The sequence below is a fragment of the Ambystoma mexicanum genome, chromosome 2q (genome assembly GCF_040938575.1).
Source record: "Ambystoma mexicanum isolate Mex_15411 chromosome 2q, UKY_AmexF1_1, whole genome shotgun sequence".
Classification (NCBI taxonomy): Eukaryota; Metazoa; Chordata; class Amphibia; order Caudata; family Ambystomatidae; genus Ambystoma; species Ambystoma mexicanum.
The window spans coordinates 783,930,627-783,951,377 of NC_090924.1; positions in this window are offsets into that span (position 1 = coordinate 783,930,627).

The window sequence follows — 20,751 nt, forward strand, 5'->3', positions numbered from 1 at the left end:
CATTCTTTGGGGTCTGTTGGAGAAAAAAGAAAGTGTGGGTTGGGATCTTGTGCAGTGTATGTGTGGTTTGTGCATGGGTGTCTGAGTATGATGGTAAGGATGTATATAGAGGTGTGTGATTGTGCAATGGGCTGCTACATCAGGTTGTGAAGGCTATTCTTGTATTTGTGTGTTACTATACTGGTGTTCAGATGACAATACAAAGTATGCAGCTGGTGAGGGGAAGCACTAATACTGAATCTAATGCTGCAGGGTTAATACCATTGTTTGTTCTACAGTACTAGTATTCTACAGTGTTTGATTAACAGTTAGAACATTATGGCAGTATTGTACTTACTTTTTTGGATGGAAAGAGTAGGTTTCTTCTGAGTTCTTGTTTGTACTTTAGACACTGGAGCTTTTCAGGAGAGTGGTCTTCACTGCAATTGTGAAATAAGGAAGTTAGTAAATATGTGTGTTAATAGCACTGTTGTTAATGTAGACATGGATTTCTTTGTTTTTTCAGTAGTAGTGCTTTATGATAACTGTGCATAGCATGTACATGCACTTTCCTTTGCCTATGTGCATTCTGTATATTTTACTTCGAATCTGTCAGTTGAGTGTGCTTTAGAAATGGGTGTAATAGTAAGCGCACAGAGCACATTTGGCTTCTTAAGGCGTTGTTATTGGATGTTAGGAGATAGAAGAAATAATCGTATGCTTTGTTTGCTATTTTTACAGTGTAAATTGCAGGAACTGTAAGGAAAACTATGCAATGTATGCATTTGTGAAGGTGTGGGAAATAAAGCAGAAGAATTTGATAGGGTCAGCATCTTATTACTCAGCAGGTGATTACCAAACTACTGGGTGATTCTGTGATGCTTGGAGATGGAAGGGTCTGAAATGAAGTAAGGGTTGCAAGGAAGGATCTGGTGCTTGCGTTGCAGACTGAAGGGAGGGGGGAGATGTTGTATGTCTTGCTTTACAACACTGTACATAGTTGTAGATTATGTGATAGACATGACTGCACCTGTGCATAGTTGAATGCTGTTGTAAATTCTAGAATGGAATGGGCAACCAGCTGGAATGAGAGAGCTGTCTAGATTGGAAGAACAGTTGTAGAGGCAGTGGTGTTGTTTCAGCTGGAAGCATTTCAAATGATATTGGCTATCTGTGTGCATAAACAAAGATGCATGTACTCATCCTGGCTGCATGCCATTTTGTAACACACTAGAAAGCCTTTTTCCATAATTATACTGTTATTTCTTCCATCTTTTAACATGAAATGACACTGTGTTAGATAGCTGTGTGTGTTGTGTCTGATTAATATTATAATCATTTCAAATGATTAATATAAGATAAAATATATCACATATAGTAATATATGATGATAGAATATATGTTAAATATGCAGAATGTATAGAAAGGAAATTGTATGTACATCCTATGCACTGTAATCTATTAAATGCTATTATGGTTGAAATGTGGATAATAACAGCATGCACATTACAATTAGTAATATGGGTAAATAAAAATTTGGAGAGCAGAAAACTTCGCAAGTGACACTCAATCATAGCAGATGGGAGAAATTACAGTAAGCTTGTTTTACAGGTTAGACCGGGTAAGTGGCAGTTACTCTGTTTATATGCATTTATACAAGAGATGTACATGTACTGTGCAGAAAATATTCATACCTGTAGTTTGTGTTCATGAATGTGAATGTGCATGAATATGCAAGTAGAAATGTTGGAGAGTTTACTAGTAATTGCTGTAGGTGCTTTGCAGTCACAGCCCAATTGTACTCAGAGTGATCAACAGTACATCTAAAGTGCTGAATTGTGATGATGGAGTCAGATGTAGAGCTCCTGGATGTGATTGGTGGATGGTTGTGTGACTGCTTAACAGTAGCCGATGAGGGAATGGTGCAGAGAGTGAAGTGGAAAGGGTAGAAGGGCTGCTCCAGTGTTATGCATTCCACGGACACCACGGCTGTCCACGGACAGGGTGTGCCACATCTGGGGTTTCTCAGAAAACTCAGCATGGAAAGGGAACTGTAGGGATTAGCCAATGAGGTGTGGAGGTTCTGATTTGTATTGAGAGAGGCTGTGTGTAGTGAATATGGCAGAAGTGGAGACAGTCAGGGTGTTGGTGCTTGGAGATATGTTTGTGAATCGTTTGGAGCAGTATGCAAAATGTAGGAATGTGGGAAACAATTTTGATGTAAAAGTAGTGGAGGTGGTGTGAAGCACTGTGCATGGTTTCAATTTGCAGGCAATGGTAGAAATGTGTCAAGATATGGCTAGGGTTAACAGTCCACATGTGGTTGTCCTGCACTGTGGTGCTTTTCATTTGGGTTATGTCAGTGCCCCTACTTTGTTGGAAGATCTGCAAAACTTGGTTCAGGCAGTAATGAAACTACTGCTAAATGCCAAGATATTTATTTCTGGTTTGATTCCTAGGGCAATATGGGACAATGGTTCTGTTTTTGTCCTCAGCAAAATGTTGCTAGGTGGTTAATCAACTGAGGCATGTTTGCTTTTATGACTAGAGCTGGCATGTTGTTTTGCAACAATGAAACCATTGACTCTGGTAATGTTGATTACTTTAAAGAAGATGGCATGTTTTTATCTTTTATGGGAAATGTCATGCTGTTTTGGAACATAAGGATTGCTTTGGAGAAGCTAATGTGAAGATTGTTGGAGTAACATAAGAAAACAAAAATACAAAATAAAAGGTGTTTCTGAAGCATCTCCAAAAAAACCAAAAAAAGGCTCTTTTCAGAGCCAACCTCAAAGGGGAAATGGGGCAAACAATTTAAATGATCATTCCCCACTCTGAGATTTTACGATTTGTCTACGGATACCGCGGTTGTCCGCGGACATCGCATATTACATACAGAGATTGGTCAATAGGGTTTACTGGGTGTGATGTGTGAGCAGAGACTTTGTCAGAAAGTCTTTTTCCTGAGTGAAGAGCAGATAGCTATGGCTGTGTGTTTCAGAAAGCAGATTGTATGGATTTTGGGAGTTTTGTGGATAAATTGGTTGGAGGTGCATGTAGATTGCTGTGGAGTGGCTGTACATCTTGTATTCCCTCATGTGGAAGTGCACTGGCATGGAGTGTGTGGAATGAAGTGGCTGAATTTGGTACCTCTTTGTGCTACTTTGGTGACATAGTGTCATCCAGACATTATTATTATTCATTGTGGAGGGAACAGTTTAGGACATGTGTCTGAAATATCTTTGCAATTTGCAATGAAAGAATGACTTGGGAAAGTAATGGACATGTATCCAAATTCCGGAGTAATTTTTTCCTGTATTGCGCAGAGACAAATGTGGCTGCATTCTTCTTCATTTGGTCCACAAATGGAGAAAGCGAGGCACAATTTTAACAATTTTTGAGAGATGTTGGTATGTCCTCTTTTCACAATGAAAACATTATGTTTCATAGTACACACATTTGTCGCAGAGATGGACTACATCTTACTTATGCTGGCAATCAGATTTTTCTGCGAAATATACAAATTGCATTGCAACCTTTTTTGGAATTACAGCAATCTATTTTGCAGTAGCTTTTGACTATTTGAAGTTTCTGAATCACAAAAAGACACCACAAAAAGGCTCTTTTCAGAGCTACCACTTCCTACTGGAGAAAAGTGCACGGGTTCTGATAGGGCAGCACCCCAAAAATGTTAAAAGTCTGTTGTCTGTCCGCAGATGTCTAGAAAATGCACAGGGCCCTGCAGCATTTCATTGACACTTCTATTTTTGAACTGTGAAAGGCGGCTCTGAAAAGAGCCTATTTTTTTGTTTTGTTTTTGTTTTATATATTTTTTGTTTTTTTAAACACGACATACAAGGAAAGGAAGGGAAAGGAGGGTAAGGAAGGGACACCAACCACGGGGATATGAAAGGGTAGGTGGAGAGGGGAAGATGTAGGGTGGGCCTTATTCAGGTAGGTAGCAGTCCTTCTCATGCTCCTTGACCACAGTCTCAAAAGCACTTCGAAGTAATACATGCACAATACTGTGACCCTCGAAAGGTAAGGATCAACAGCATCACGTGTGGCCTGTGAGGCAGCTGGAGGGATGCGCTGCCGCACATGAGTGTCTCTTGTGGTGGCAGGAGTGGAAACAGAGGATGCTGCAGGGGAACTCAACCTACTATGTTTATTGCCAGGTACAACCTTACGAAAAGACCCACCGTGGAATTACTTTAGGTGTCGCTTCATTGATGTACTACCATAGCTGTACAAACCCGGTTTCCCATGACTCAGCACGAACTTGCACTGAGTGCAGGTCACCTTGTTTGCGCGTGTTTTTAGTACTCCACTACCTCATCCACTACCTCACCCTCTTCATCCTCTTCATCACTCTCCTCTGTACCCTCACACCTGTTCCCCGCTGCAGGCCCTTGGGAAGGTGTTGGTGGTGGAGGGGGTGGGGTGGTGCTGAGACAGCAAGAGCACCAGCAGCAGCCATGGATGCCATCAGGACAGCTGTTTCAAATCTTGATTTTGAGTAGCAAAAGCAGGATCAATCTCCAGTTGTGCTAGAAAGACAGAATGAGCATCAGCTCTGAGGTGTGGCCTTTTATAGGGGTGCTGGGTGCACTCCACGAACACCCGTGCTGTCCGCGGACACTTCGAACACCAAGAAAGGGCTTAGAAAGTTCCAAAAAGTATGCAGATCTCCAGGGACATGGTCTGGGACATGTGCAATGGTGTACTTTCACAGGACAATACTTTGGATTGCTAAAAAAAAAAAAAAAACTTTTTAGGTATCCTGGGGCCCAGACAGTGTTTGTTACGCTTAGCGCTGGTGCGGTCACATGATTGCGTTGCGGACACGTTTTGCGAATGGGACGGCTGTCCATAGGACACCAAATGTTCGGGGTCGGTTGTGCGCATGCGTGCGGGTGTTTTACTGACAGTGTTCCAGTCCCCGACCTAATTAAAAGTGTGACACACGTGCAGCGGACAGTTGGGGACAGGCATGATGTTCGTAGGACCATAGGGTGTGATATGCATGTGCGCAGGTGTTCTACGGACAGTGTTCAGGTCCCTGAACAAAATAAATGTGTGTCACAACTTTGCGGACTGGGGGCAGGCTATGTGTTCTATGGACATATTAATTCTGGTTGTGGACAATGTGAACAGGGGGCATGTTCTTAGGACACCTTAATTTGCATAGTTACGAACATGTGGACATCTTTAGTGTTCTGCAGACACCCCCATTTTGACTATGGAAAGTTTGAACAGGTATAGTGTCCTTAGGACACCTGCATTTGGTTAATTGCTGACAGGCGGACATCTTGTGTGTCCTAAGGACACTTCCAACTTGATTAAGGACAGTGCGAACAGGTAAAGTGTCCTTATGACATTCCCATTTTGGTTAATTGCAGACAGGCAGACATTTTGTGTGCCCTAAGGACACCTCCATTTTGATTGCAGACAGTGCGAACAGGTATAGTGTCCTTAGGACACCCCCATTTTGGTTAATTACAGACATCCCCGACACCCGCGCAGTCCGCGGACACTCTAACTGCCTTTTTTTAAAAAATGAGATACAGAGGGATATAGTAACAACACACATGATAGTTTATTATTGTATAAAAATATAAAAATTATGAAAGAGAGGGGGAAGCAGAAACTGATACAAATACAGGGGAATTAGGGGTTTGTACATGATGGATGGTAAGGGAGGAAGGGATTGAAGTTGCATCATAACGTTTTTTTTGCTAGGGGTTTTTTGGGGATCGTTGGCTGGGACATGGAGAAGGGGTACCGGTACATGTGGGACAGTGATATTTAATTTTTTTTTTTATATGGTCCTCCACAAATTTTTTTAAAAGAATGAAATTTTACATGAATAGATCAATATTTTGCTATTTTTAATGTCTGTATGGTCTGTAAAAAAAAATAATTAAGTACACATAAAGTAATGCTTATTAATTGGTTTGAATAGAGAAGTGTAGTGTCTACATTAGTATCACTGTTTTCACTCATTTCATCCTGAGGAAAAATTTCTTACAGACATTTCTGTGTAAAAAATAAAAATATTACTTTTAGTGTACGTAATACAGAAAGTTTATAAATATATAAGATACATGTAGTGTACTTACTAGTTTCTTGCTAAGCTTTGCTGTCACTGCTGCGTAGGTGTGCTGTTGACTTTTGCTGTGCATTTTCTGTGAGGTAATTCTGTTATTCGACGGTTAGTGTCTTACATATACAGTTTCCACTTCTTATTTATTATTGAATGTATTGTATTTATGTGCTGCTTTTTCAATATGTTCAGTGTTTTTATTGCATGATACAACCAGGGACGTCATTTCACCAAAATGCGAGGCGTAGCGGAAGTAACATCACATGACCCTTGACCCCTATGAAATTCAGTGAAAAAATCTTTCTTAAAGAGACGTTATGGTTCCAAGTTAAACCGAAAACCCCCTGAAATTTGCCAGTTATGGTGAGCTAAGCAACCATAACTCGTGCCACCATTGTGCACTGCTAAGACTAACACCCAGGACATCAAAGATGACAACACAAATGTCATTGATGACATCACTGAAGTTTTTTTCACAGAATTTCATAGGTTTTTAGTAGCGCAACTTAACCATAAAGTCCCTTTAACAACGTTTTTTTACTGAATATATATATATATTACACGGCCACTTTATGGTTAAGTTGGTTATGGTTAAGTTGCTGTTTCCATAGGAAAGCTTTTTGGGCGGCTTATAACTTTGCCCCCGCTAGACGAATCCTAACCACCAAAAAGGTATATGGACCACTCTGAATTCTTTTGCAAAGTTTGGTGAGGTTTAGTCGAGGGGGGGCAAAGTTATAGGGGGGGTCCCAAAATGTCTTTTTTCCCATAGACTGAATGGGGAAAAAACTTTGCTCACGCCTACAGCCCAAACCGCTGGACGTATTTTCACCAGATTTGCGGCAGGAGCAGCGGCTTGGTCCCGAAAGTGTGCTTTTGTAAATTTGGTGAAAATCTGTCCTAGTTGTTTAAAAAAATACCAAAAAGTAGGTCCCAAAAAATTAGTGACATCTATGTTCGGTCCGCGGACACTTTTCCCTGTTCGCTCCACGGACAGTGTCCTGATTGGTCAAACGGCTTGCGTCATGTCCATGGACATGCAACATTTCCGCTGATTGGATGGTGAAGAGCGTGAAGTGCGTCAGATTTTTGGAAACGCCCGCCAACTTGTATCCGCGGACAGCGCAGTGTCAAATGGTGGGGAAATACAATTTTGGCAAGTGTGTTGGTCTGTAAGATTGTTTGGGGATGGTGGGGGGGTAAGAGATGGTTCAAATATTGTATCTATTTAGGTGGTAGGCACTGCTGTTGTGTTCGGTGTGTCTGCAGACAGTAGCGCTGTCCTTGATGTCCGCAATCGTCCCATATGGGAATGTTCTAAGGACGCTACACCTGTCTGTGTTGTTCGTAGGCAAGTTGAACTGTTCTAAGAATAGACACGGTGTTCGGGATGTCCACAATGAAACGAAAATGGGGGTGTCCTAAGGACAGTATACCTGTCCGTATTGTTCGCAGGCAAGTTGAAACTGTTCTAAGAACACACAAGGTGTCCGGGATGTCCGCAAATAACCAAAATGGAGGTGTTCTAAGAACATTATGCCCGCAAACAATACGGACAGGTATACTGTCTTTAGGACACCTCCATTTTTGTTTCATTGTGGACATCCCGAACACCGTGTCTATTCTTAGAACAGTTCATCTTGCCTACGAACAGCACAGGCAGGTCTTGGGTACACTGTGGCCACAACTCCAAAACATATCGCACCCATACATCACACCCATGTTTGATTCTATGGGGGTGATCTATGGGTGTAATATGCTGCAGTGGTTGCAGCCAGGGCCTAGAGTCTTGGGTGCATGTTTTTTTTTAGCACAACTTAACCATAACGTCCCTTTAACAAAGTTTTTTTTTACTGAATATATATATAAATGTACATGTAGCTAGCCTTTTAAGAATACTTTATCTGCTTGCATTTCGTGGCATATTTACATGTGTGAAATAGCTTGACATCTTCATTACTTCTGTAGCATACGCCTCTACATCTTGATCCCAGGATGTCATCGATCTCGGTACTTTCTTGATGCTTTATAGAATTGCCTGCATTCTCTGGTCTTTGAATCTCCTCTCCATATGTCAGTTCTGGTCTTTGTGACATCACCATTCACCTTTACGTATTCATTAGCTCTGCTTCTTTCGGGACTCGATTAAATTGGCCATCATACTGTTTCGTATGCAGATATGGTTTTCTCAATGGGAACCTTGCTTTCAGGATTCTCCTTGGTATCTGTAGTTCAAATGGCTTTGTACGTGTGTCATATTCTGGTTTCCAGCATATAGGCAATATGGGTGACGTGATTGAGGTGGGGGTATTTAGCTCTTTCTCTACATTGACATGACCATGGTTTGAGCACTAATATCAACCAAAGCAAGAGATGAATAGACAGTGTGAGTTGATAATAATGTTGGGGCTGATACTTCTTACCCTAGCAATACATTATCACCGGACTTGCCAGCGGGAGGAAGGGGTCTTGGCGAACGTCGTACCTTAGAGATTGCCAAGTTTAGTGCAGCAGCCAGGTTCCTGCCCACTTTGTATGCGTTTTGTGTGCAAGAGGAAAGGCTGTCGATTTTTAGAGCTTTCCAGATTCGGACTTGGAGCACCAAGAAAACAAGCAGTGTACTTTGTGCTTATGATTGAACATTCCTGACTGTGACTTTGGGATTAAAAGCTGTTTACTTTCTTTGAAAACTGAAAAGCTGAAAACTTGTGAAAGCGTTTCACCACGAAAGGTTACTCACATCTTCATTAAACACATCCTAATAACTGGACTTTGCTCGCTCTCTCCTACAGCGATATTAGAGTGAACTTACAACGTCTTTCCACGGTGACATCAAAGGGAATGGAAAACTTCAGTTCACGCACAGCGCTGTGTGTAATTGTTTGACTGTGAGCAGCTGCAAGCACCTGTAAACTTGTGAAAGCGTTTCACTACAGAAGGTAGTCAGCAAGGTGCACTGCATAAGAACTGATGATCGGCAGCATTGCGGGATAGAGAGGGTGAGCGAAAATTAAATGTTGGTTCTGTTCCATTTGTTTGTAGTGTTTTGCTCCCTCAGCCCCATTTGAAATAGAGACTCATCAGCATATATTAGCCCTTGGAATGCATGCAGACTGCAGACTAAACATGGTCTACATGTCCATAGCGAGTCTATAGACTTTCATGAAGGTGATCCCTGCTGTGTGAACAGGTGTTTAAGATATGACAGCAGTGATTTTGAACTGATTTAATGATTCATGGCCGTACTGTGTGACCCCGTGACCTTTGCATAATTAGTACATTGGCGCTTCTGCTGTGAATTAACTTTACTTTGCATTTTGTTGGCCCTTTTGACCTTTTCCTTGTCCTATTCCTTCCCTTCCCTGTCTGCTCTCTTCACCCCATCCACCTCCATCCTCCCTCCCCATCTATGCTCCCCGTGCCCCTCCCTCCCTGCCGCCACCCTTTCTCCCTCCTTTGCTCCAGAAAGCTTGCCGGTGTGGTAATCCTCCTAGAAATCAGCGGTCAATGCACAGCGAAATGGAGGTACAGGTGGTGCAGAAAGGTCCCTTAGATGATTACTTTCCTGTAAAACTGCCTGCTGCTTCCGACATTGGAAGATAATGCCTTGTCTGAAGGCGACATGAGATCTTTTCCCCTTGATCTGGATAATGACCTTTTACTGCAGCTGTGTTATGCTTTACAAGACAGTGCTCTGCCAGTCTTGACCAACAGTGATATGAGGACATGGACTCCACCTGCGGGCCCCACAGTTGACTTACCTGAAGTTTGCTCTGGCTCTGCCATGGCAGTGGTCACTCCAGCTGAAAGGCCTGGACCATCATGCCCCTTTTCCCCTCCTCCACCTTCTTTTCCCGTTCCCACCGCTTCCCTTACCCTTCCTTTACACTTTCCTTCTCCTATCTCGTTGCTACCCTCACGGCCATCTGCTAACCAGAGATTATCAACCAGTCCAAATCTGCTCCATGAGTCTGGAAACGCTATCCCTGAGTCAGATCCTGACACTTACAGCACGCATTATACCTCTGGAACACTGCATAGTAACGGTATACTACCTTTTGCCCTTAAAATATTATTAAAACTCTGTGGGGCCATGCACGAAAATCAAAATCTTAAAAGGCAAGGGTCCACTATATCTGCGATACATGATCTACTAATCGACCGGAGAGGCACTGGTGTGTGGCATTCTTTAAATCCCCAGGAGCAACCGGGCCACAGAAATATGCTGCCATTGATCTCATCTCCCCCCTTGCCATCTCTCCTAGATTATGACGAGGTACAGGCCCTTGACTGTGAACCCTTGAATGTAAGTAATGCAGGGGTGAGTTCCTCAACCTATTTCCCCTCCAGGAAACAATTTAGGCTGGCTAAAAGGCTTCAAGCCAAAAGCAGTAAGCAGAGTAGGAGTAGACTCACGCCTCTTGGACAAATCTTACCTTCTGATGTCCAGCCTCTCAATTCTACCCTGTGTTTAGAAAACAATGCACTTTCCAAGAAACAACAGAATAGAGTGGCCAGATGCAATAGGAGGTCTGCTCAGACTGCAGGTACATTAATGAGTTGGCTGGTGGCTCCTTGCAGTGCCTTTACCAATTTGTCTGACAATAGAGCTTCTACGAACAAGGAATACTGCTCTCCTACTCTGTCCCCGCATGGCCCCGATTGTCAGCACAGCCCTTGTAAGGATCCTCCAGCTGTGCTGGTCCCCAAAAAGCTCACTATCAGCCCAGGGACTGATGTCAAAGGGCTTCGCGAACTCAACCGGTCAACTCTGATGGAGCTGTTTAACAAAATCCCCTCTCTAAGAATTTTGAACTCAGGGGTTTTTAATTTTGTTGAACCTTTCCGACTTCAACAATGGAAGACAACACTTTGCTGTTTGGCAGAGACTGCTGCTCTCATTCAACAGCATCAGTCATGCTTAGTGCACTTGGGCTACTTACTGGATATCCGAGTATCTGTTGAAGATAGCCCTTCATGTTGCTCTGAGTGTAAGGGTCCATGGGCTGGTGTCAAACCCTCGTCAATACGAAACGCCGGCCAGTGGCTGCAAAATTTGATGATGCCCAAGGCTGGGAATGGCTTCAGGGAATAATTCCCCTACAATGGTCACCACAGTGAAGCACCACAATTCTAAGGTGGAACACCAGGGGTTTTAATCATTGGCTCCAGTGGGGCGGGTCTCATGACCTTCTCACAGCATGCAAAATCTTTGCCTTGCAGGAAACTTGGGTAACCTTCAATATCGACATAGATGGTTATGTACAATTTCAAACTCCTGCTACAAATGGAGGCCGAGGGCACCCAGCTAGTGGTCTTTTGATTGGAGTTAAAAACAATCTTAATCCAAGACCAATTCTTGTGGGCCCACTGGGTGGTTCTATCTTGGCAGTGGAAGTATCAGCGCCTGTTGTAGGAGAGACCCAACAAAGTATGCCGGTAATTAATATCTATGATCTGCCTGGTACTCGCGCCCCAGAGGGCCTGTTTGATTAACTGGACTTGGTCTTGTCTTCTTGGTGCACTGCCTCAACCAATATGCTGGTGGTTCTCTGTGGAAATCGGAATGCTAAATGTGTTGACAGGAATGGGAGTGGTGTGCACATTGTAATATGAGGAATGGAAAATCTAACGATACGGCTAGGCAGTGGTGGGGTTTTCTAAGGGAGTGGAATTTGACTCTGCTGAATGGACGAACAACAGGGGATGGGCCCGGTTGTGCGGCCTGGTCAGTGGGTTTAAAAGTGCCCACCTTGGACTACATGGCCAGCAATGGCAGTTTGCTGGATCATGTGGTGGCCCTAAAAGTGACTCTGAATGAAAATAGTGACCATGCAACTCTCACATTGGTTATTAAGTTCTTTGGTGACTCCATGGAGGTCCGTATGTGTTGGGACGTGCTGTCAAATAAAGCAGCAAATCGGATCAGCTGGAGTCAGAATAAAATCGCTATGATGTGTGCTACTGCTTGCCGCTTAGGGCTTGTTGATCGGAGTAGCCTAGGAAGTAAGGACCAGGAGGCTATCGAAATTTGAGATCCACGAGTTAGCCCACTCCATTGTTACTTATAGTGGCGAACCAGTTATGGTTGGTAAAATTAGGGCTTGTAAATCCTTTGATATAAACATACAAGATAGCAAGCAAAGCACAGGATGCGCCAGGAGATTAGAGCTCTTACGGTGCAAGGTCAGCACCTGGGCTCTGTCTCTCTTGTGCCCCACCACATTATATCTGTAAGGGTAACATTTTGCTCCTGGTTAAAACATTACCGTCTTTCTGAACAGAGCACTGCTTGGCAGTGCTTTGTGCAAGTAATGATAACCTGAGACAGTCGTGAAATTTGGAAGATCTTGGTGACACAATTAGGAGTGACAGATTAACCAAGACCTTAAACGCTATATCTGCTGCTGAATAGGTTGTGCATGTTACTGCAAAAACTTTTTATTCCAAAATTGTTACTCCAATGATTGACTTCCATGGCCTGTGGTCCTTGCCTACGAGTTATCAAATCTTGATAGATGCCATCTTGAAGCTTAAGTCCTCCAGATCGCCTGGCGTGAATGTTTTGGCCAACATAGTCCTGAAGAAAGATCATGTTAATTGGACCCAGGTTTTGCTGATCCTATTTACATGAGTCTGCAGAGCTCGACTGATATCAGCTTCATGCCAGCAGTCGGTGCTTATTCCGGTGCATAAAAAAGGAGATCAGACTAATATTAACAACTACCTACTGCTGTCCATGTTGTATGTGACGGGAAAAATCTTCACCTCTGTGGTTCTAAGTGAACTACAGAAATGAGCTTTTAACAACAATGTCTTTAATCTTGCACAGAGCGGCCTGGCTCTGGGACTTCGCATAATATCAGAGTTTTGGACCAACTTATCCAGATCACCCAAGGTGGAAGGGATGCTACATTGTACATCGCCTTTGTGGACTTCAGAAGTGCTTTTGACCAGGTCAACAGGGCCACTCTCTGGTCCAAGCTCAGGGCCTTAAATTGCCCTGACTGGTTGGTGCACATTTCGATTCTTTTGCACAGTAATAACTGTGCCAGAGTACGGTTGGACAACGGGAGATCTCGGACCCCATTCCCATCACTATGGTAGTCAAACAAGGGTGCGTTGCGGCCCCAATACTGTACAATTTGTACATAGCTGATCTTCTCCCCTGATTGTTTGTGAAGGCCTAATTGCCCCCCATGATAGGAGACCTACCGGTGGTGGGTATGCTGTATGCCTACAACCTGGTCCTGTTTGATCGAACTGACAAAAGCATGAAGATCTTGCTCAATGAGTTGTCAAACTATGCCCATCAACAAGGACTAACGATCAACCTGGAGAAGACCAGTGTCATGCTAGTCACTAGGAATAGGGTCAATGGGAGCAGGATGGATACCTTGATTGTTACAATTGATTATGTACTGTCCTACCCCTACTTGGGCCTAGAGACCAATGCTTGTGCAGATGATGGCCCTTTAATTAACAACAAAATCAGAAGATCCAAACATCTTACCCTTCAGGTGTGCAAGTTTGCCAGAGGTCGTGCTGGTTTCTCTATGTCCGGGATTATCATGCTTTATAGGCCCCTCGGTACTGTATGGCCTTGAGGCGCTTGCGATTAAACTTGTCTCATGGTTAGGCAGACTCAAAGGTCTCTTTTGGCACTCCACACTGGGCTTGGGCCTCTTCTGCTTGATAGAGTACTTGCACCTTGAATTGGGCCTTACATCTGTAGGTGGTATGACACTCCGGGATAGGGGGTGCTTTTACATAAAATCTCAATCAGGCCCTGTCTGCAAGTTATTGGCTGCATTAGGCAAGTACTATGGAATGGAAAAAGACTACAGGGGTTCCAATTTTAAGGCTCTAAATGAGCAACTCGGACTCCTGACTTCAGTAAAAACAGGCCCTATATCCACCTGAAAAAATATTTCGAGAGAACATTTAACAAGTGGGACTGGTGCAGGAATTATAGCCATTTATCTAAACTAAATGGCTACAGAGCAGTGCCCCATGTGGTTCATTGCTACAGGAAAACTCAACCCATTCTGCTTTTGTGCCCTGATCCAGCTATTCTTGTTTGAAGCTACATACTTTTCTTGTTGAAGCTACGTACCAACCAATTGCTGGTACGGTCTGTTATGGGTCCTCGGATGGGCATTGCTGCTGAGAATAGATATTGTTGTATATGCAGCTAAAAAGACAAGCTGGAATCTGCTAGGCATGTCCTCACTCAGTGTATTAAATAGGGGAACTCTGTACATGTGCAAATTAGGGGGTTTGGTGCGAAGGTATGAGAGAATCCTAGCAGATTCATTTTGGGATTATTTTCTAAATGCAGACACTGTTTCTGCGCAAATGGCTTCATATCTCTTATGGCGGCAAGTCCAACTTTTGCTGGCTGATTGACGGGGTCTAATACCCAGGTGTAGGTATCTAAATGTCCACGGGGACACTGTTGAATTGTTTGTATGCTTGCAGTTGTGATGGTAGGCATTACTATTTCTGGGTTTGAACTGCTGTAGGTGAGGGGTGATGTGTCTAAGAAATCAGTGAGGGGTAAAGGTAGGATTGGAATGGAATTAATGGGTTTGATACCGTAGGACTGCACAGGTTTAATAGATTTTTAGATCCTACATATGGATCCCGTGAATTTTATGAGTATGATTTTTATGGGTTTTATGAATTTATCGAATTCATCTGACAATCTGGTTTATATTTTGGTCTACTATGTATACTATGTTTCTTTTGGGATGAATTTGAAATTTGAATTTGAATTTGAACAATGTACTGTTTGTATGCTGTATGAATTGCAATTGTGAGTTTTGAATGATTGTATTGGTTTTATTTTGTGTAAAGTTCTTGATTGAACTAAATTACAATAAATAATTATTATTAGTATTATAAAGACTTGCCATTGAAATTGAGTGAGTCAATGTGTGTTTCTGTATCATCAGCTTGTGCCACTGCAATCTGAGTAACTGCCTGCCTCATAGTCATTGGCTGGTCACTCTGCATCTCTAGACTTCTCACATTAACTTGACTCTTACAGAGGGGGAATCCAAATAAACAAACGTGCCTGTTTGTCCCCATTTTCAGGAGTATTTGTCTCACCCTGCAGCAGAAATGTGCCTTGTTAATTAAATCAATGTTCAACTTGCACTTTCCCTATTACCTTAATTTGTCCAAACATTACTGCTAAAAGTAATACTCTGCAAACTCATCATATGAGGCTTACCATTGTTTGTGCATCATCTGTAGGACAGTTTCACCTCTTAGGGCCCGATTCTCAAGTGGGTGGTAATTACCGAAAATGTCCTAAAAATTTTAAACGTGCTGTCAAATAAAGCAGCAAATCGGATCAGCTGGAGTCAGAATAAAATCGCTAGGATGTGTGCTACTGCTTGCCGCTTAGGGCTTGTTGATCGGAGTAGCCTAGGAGGTAAGGACCAGGAGGCTATCGAAATTTGAGATCCACGAGTTAGCCCACTCCATTGTTACTTATAGTGGCGAACCAGTTATGGTTGGTAAAATTAGGGCTTGTAAATCCTTTGATATAAACATATAAGATAGCAAGCAAAGCACAGGATGCGCCAGGAGATTAGAGCTCTTACGGTGCAAGGTCAGCACCTGGGCTCTGTCTCTCTTGTGCCCCACCACATTATATCTGTAAGGGTAACATTTTGCTCCTGGTTAAAACATTACCGTCTTTCTGAACAGAGAACTGCTTGGCAGTGCTTTGTGCAAGTAATGATAACCTGAGACAGTCGTGAAATTTGGAAGATCTTGGTGACACAATTAGGAGCGACAGATTAACCAAGACCTTAAACGCTATATCTGCTGCTGAATAGGTTGTGCATGTTACTGCAAAAACTTTTTATTCCAAAATTGTTACTCCAATGATTGACTTCCATGGCCTGTGGTCCTTGCCTACGAGTTATCAAATCTTGATAGATGCCATCTTGAAGCTTAAGTCCTCCAGATCGCCTGGCGTGAATGTTTTGGCCAACATAGTCCTGAAGAAAGATCATGTTAATTGGACCCAGGTTTTGCTGATCCTATTTACATGAGTCTGCAGAGCTCGACTGATATCAGCTTCATGCCAGCAGTCGGTGCTTATTCCGGTGCATAAAAAAGGAGATCAGACTAATATTAACAACTACCTACTGCTGTCCATGTTGTATGTGACGGGAAAAATCTTCACCTCTGTGGTTCTAAGTGAACTACAGAAATGAGCTTTTAACAACAATGTCTTTAATCTTGCACAGACCGGCCTGGCTCTGGGACTTCGCATAATATCAGAGTTTTGGACCAACTTATCCAGATCACCCAAGGTGGAAGGGATGCTACATTGTACATCGCCTTTGTGGACTTCAGAAGTGCTTTTGACCAGGTCAACAGGGCCACTCTCTGGTCCAAGCTCAGGGCCTTAAATTGCCCTGACTGGTTGGTGCACATTTCGATTCTTTTGCACAGTAATAACTGTGCCAGAGTACGGTTGGACAACGGGAGATCTCGGACCCCATTCCCATCACTATGGTAGTCAAACAAGGGTGCGTTGCGGCCCCAATACTGTACAATTTGTACATAGCTGATCTTCTCCCCTGATTGTTTGTGAAGGCCTAATTGCCCCCCATGATAGGAGACCTACCGGTGGTGGGTATGCTGTATGCCTACAACCTGGTCCTGTTTGATCGAACTGACAAAAGCATGAAGATCTTGCTCAATGAGTTGTCAAACTATGCCCATCAACAAGGACTAACGATCAACCTGGAGAAGACCAGTGTCATGCTAGTCACTAGGAATAGGGTCAATGGGAGCAGGATGGATACCTTGATTGTTACAATTGATTATGTACTGTCCTACCCCTACTTGGGCCTAGAGACCAATGCTTGTGCAGATGATGGCCCTTTAATTAACAACAAAATCAGAAGATCCAAACATCTTACCCTTCAGGTGTGCAAGTTTGCCAGAGATCGTGCTGGTTTCTCTATGTCCGGGATTATCATGCTTTATAGGCCCCTCGGTACTGTATGGCCTTGAGGCGCTTGCGATTAAACTTGTCTCATGGTTAGGCAGACTCAAAGGTCTCTTTTGGCACTCCACACTGGGCTTGGGCCTCTTCTGCTTGATAGAGTACTTGCACCTTGAATTGGGCCTTACATCTGTAGGTGGTATGACACTCCGGGATAGGGGGTGCTTTTACATAAAATCTCAATCAGGCCCTGTCTGCAAGTTATTGGCTGCATTAGGCAAGTACTATGGAATGGAAAAAGACTACAGGGGTTCCAATTTTAAGGCTCTAAATGAGCAACTCGGACTCCTGACTTCAGTAAAAACAGGCCCTATATCCACCTGAAAAAATATTTCGAGAGAACATTTAACAAGTGGGACTGGTGCAGGAATTATAGCCATTTATCTAAACTAAATGGCTACAGAGCAGTGCCCCATGTGGTTCATTGCTACAGGAAAACTCAACCCATTCTGCTTTTGTGCCCTGATCCAGCTATTCTTGTTTGAAGCTACATACTTTTCTTGTTGAAGCTACGTACCAACCAATTGCTGGTACGGTCTGTTATGGGTCCTCGGATGGGCATTGCTGCTGAGAATAGATATTGTTGTATATGCAGCTAAAAAGACAAGCTGGAATCTGCTAGGCATGTCCTCACTCAGTGTATTAAATAGGGGAACTCTGTACATGTGCAAATTAGGGGGTTTGGTGCGAAGGTATGAGAGAATCCTAGCAGATTCATTTTGGGATTATTTTCTAAATGCAGACACTGTTTCTGCGCAAATGGCTTCATATCTCTTATGGCGGCAAGTCCAACTTTTGCTGGCTGATTGACGGGGTCTAATACCCAGGTGTAGGTATCTAAATGTCCACGGGGACACTGTTGAATTGTTTGTATGCTTGCAGTTGTGATGGTAGGCATTACTATTTCTGGGTTTGAACTGCTGTAGGTGAGGGGTGATGTGTCTAAGAAATGAGTGAGGGGTAAAGGTAGGATTGGAATGGAATTAATGGGTTTGATACCGTAGGACTGCACAGGTTTAATAGATTTTTAGATCCTACATATGGATCCCGTGAATTTTATGAGTATGATTTTTATGGGTTTTATGAATTTATCGAATTCATCTCACAATCTGGTTTATATTTTGGTCTACTATGTATACTATGTTTCTTTTGGGATGAATTTGAAATTTGAATTTGAATTTGAACAATGTACTGTTTGTATGCTGTATGAATTGCAATTGTGAGTTTTGAATGATTGTATTGGTTTTATTTTGTGTAAAGTTCTTGATTGAACTAAATTACAATAAATAATTATTATTAGTATTATAAAGACTTGCCATTGAAATTGAGTGAGTCAATGTGTGTTTCTGTATCATCAGCTTGTGCCACTGCAATCTGAGTAACTGCCTGCCTCATAGTCATTTGCTGGTCACTCTGCATCTCTAGACTTCTCACATTAACTTGACTCTTACAGAGGGGGAATCCAAATAAACAAACGTGCCTGTTTGTCCCCATTTTCAGGAGTATTTGTCTCACCCTGCAGCAGAAATGTGCCTTGTTAATTAAATCAATGTTCAACTTGCACTTTCCCTATTACCTTAATTTGTCCAAACATTACTGCTAAAAGTAATACTCTGCAAACTCATCATATGAGGCTTACCATTGTTTGTGCATCATCTGTAGGACAGTTTCACCTCTTAGGGCCCGATTCTCAAGTGGGTGGTAATTACCGAAAATGTCCTAAAAATTTTAAACGTGCTGTCAAATAAAGCAGCAAATCGTATCAGCTGGAGTCAGAATAAAATCGCTAGGATGTGTGCTACTGCTTGCCGCTTAGGGCTTGTTGATCGGAGTAGCCTAGGAGGTAAGGACCAGGAGGCTATCGAAATTTGAGATCCACGAGTTAGCCCACTCCATTGTTACTTATAGTGGCGAACCAGTTATGGTTGGTAAAATTAGGGCTTGTAAATCCTTTGATATAAACATACAAGATAGCAAGCAAAGCACAGGATGCGCCAGGAGATTAGAGCTCTTACGGTGCAAGGTCAGCACCTGGGCTCTGTCTCTCTTGTGCCCCACCACATTATATCTGTAAGGGTAACATTTTGCTCCTGGTTAAAACATTACCGTCTTTCTGAACAGAGGACTGCTTGGCAGTGCTTTGTGCAAGTAATGATAACCTGAGACAGTCGTGAAATTTGGAAGATCTTGGTGACACAATTAGGAGCGACAGATTAACCAAGACCTTAAACGCTATATCTGCTGCTGAATAGGTTGTGCATGTTACTGCAAAAACTTTTTATTCCAAAATTGTTACTCCAATGATTGACTTCCATGGCCTGTGGTCCTTGCCTACGAGTTATCAAATCTTGATAGATGCCATCTTGAAGCTTAAGTCCTCCAGATCGCCTGGCGTGAATGTTTTGGCCAACATAGTCCTGAAGAAAGATCATGTTAATTGGACCCAGGTTTTGCTGATCCTATTTACATGAGTCTGCAGAGCTCGACTGATATCAGCTTCATGCCAGCAGTCGGTGCTTATTCCGGTGCATAAAAAAGGAGATCAGACTAATATTAACAACTACCTACTGCTGTCCATGTTGTATGTGACGGGAAAAATCTTCACCTCTGTGGTTCTAAGTGAACTACAGAAATGAGCTTTTAACAACAATGTCTTTAATCTTGCACAGACCGGCCTGGCTCTGGGACTTCGCATAATATCAGAGTTTTGGACCAACTTATCCAGATCACCCAAGGTGGAAGGGATGCTACATTGTACATCGCCTTTGTGGACTTCAGAAGTGCTTTTGACCAGGTCAACAGGGCCACTCTCTGGTCCAAGCTCAGGGCCTTAAATTGCCCTGACTGGTTGGTGCACATTTCGATTCTTTTGCACAGTAATAACTGTGCCAGAGTACGGTTGGACAACGGGAGATCTCGGACCCCATTCCCATCACTATGGTAGTCAAACAAGGGTGCGTTGCGGCCCCAATACTGTACAATTTGTACATAGCTGATCTTCTCCCCTGATTGTTTGTGAAGGCCTAATTGCCCCCCATGATAGGAGACCTACCGGTGGTGGGTATGCTGTATGCCTACAACCTGGTCCTGTTTGATCGAACTGACAAAAGCATGAAGATCTTGCTCAATGAGTTGTCAAACTATGCCCATCAACAAGGACTAACGATCAACCTGGAGAAGACCAGTGTCATGCTAGTCACTAGGAATAGGGTCAATGGGAGCAGGATGGATACCTTGATTGTTACAATTGATTATGTACTGTCCTACCCCTACTTGGGCCTAGAGACCAATGCTTGTGCAGATGATGGCCCTTTAATTAACAACAAAATCAGAAGATCCAAACATCTTACCCTTCAGGTGTGCAAGTTTGCCAGAGGTCGTGCTGGTTTCTCTATGTCCGGGATTATCATGCTTTATAGGCCCCTCGGTACTGTATGGCCTTGAGGCGCTTGCGATTAAACTTGTCTCATGGTTAGGCAGACTCAAAGGTCTCTTTTGGCACTCCACACTGGGCTTGGGGCTCTTCTGCTTGATAGAGTACTTGCACCTTGAATTGGGCCTTACATCTGTAGGTGGTATGACACTCCGGGATAGGGGGTGCTTTTACATAAAATCTCAATCAGGCCCTGTC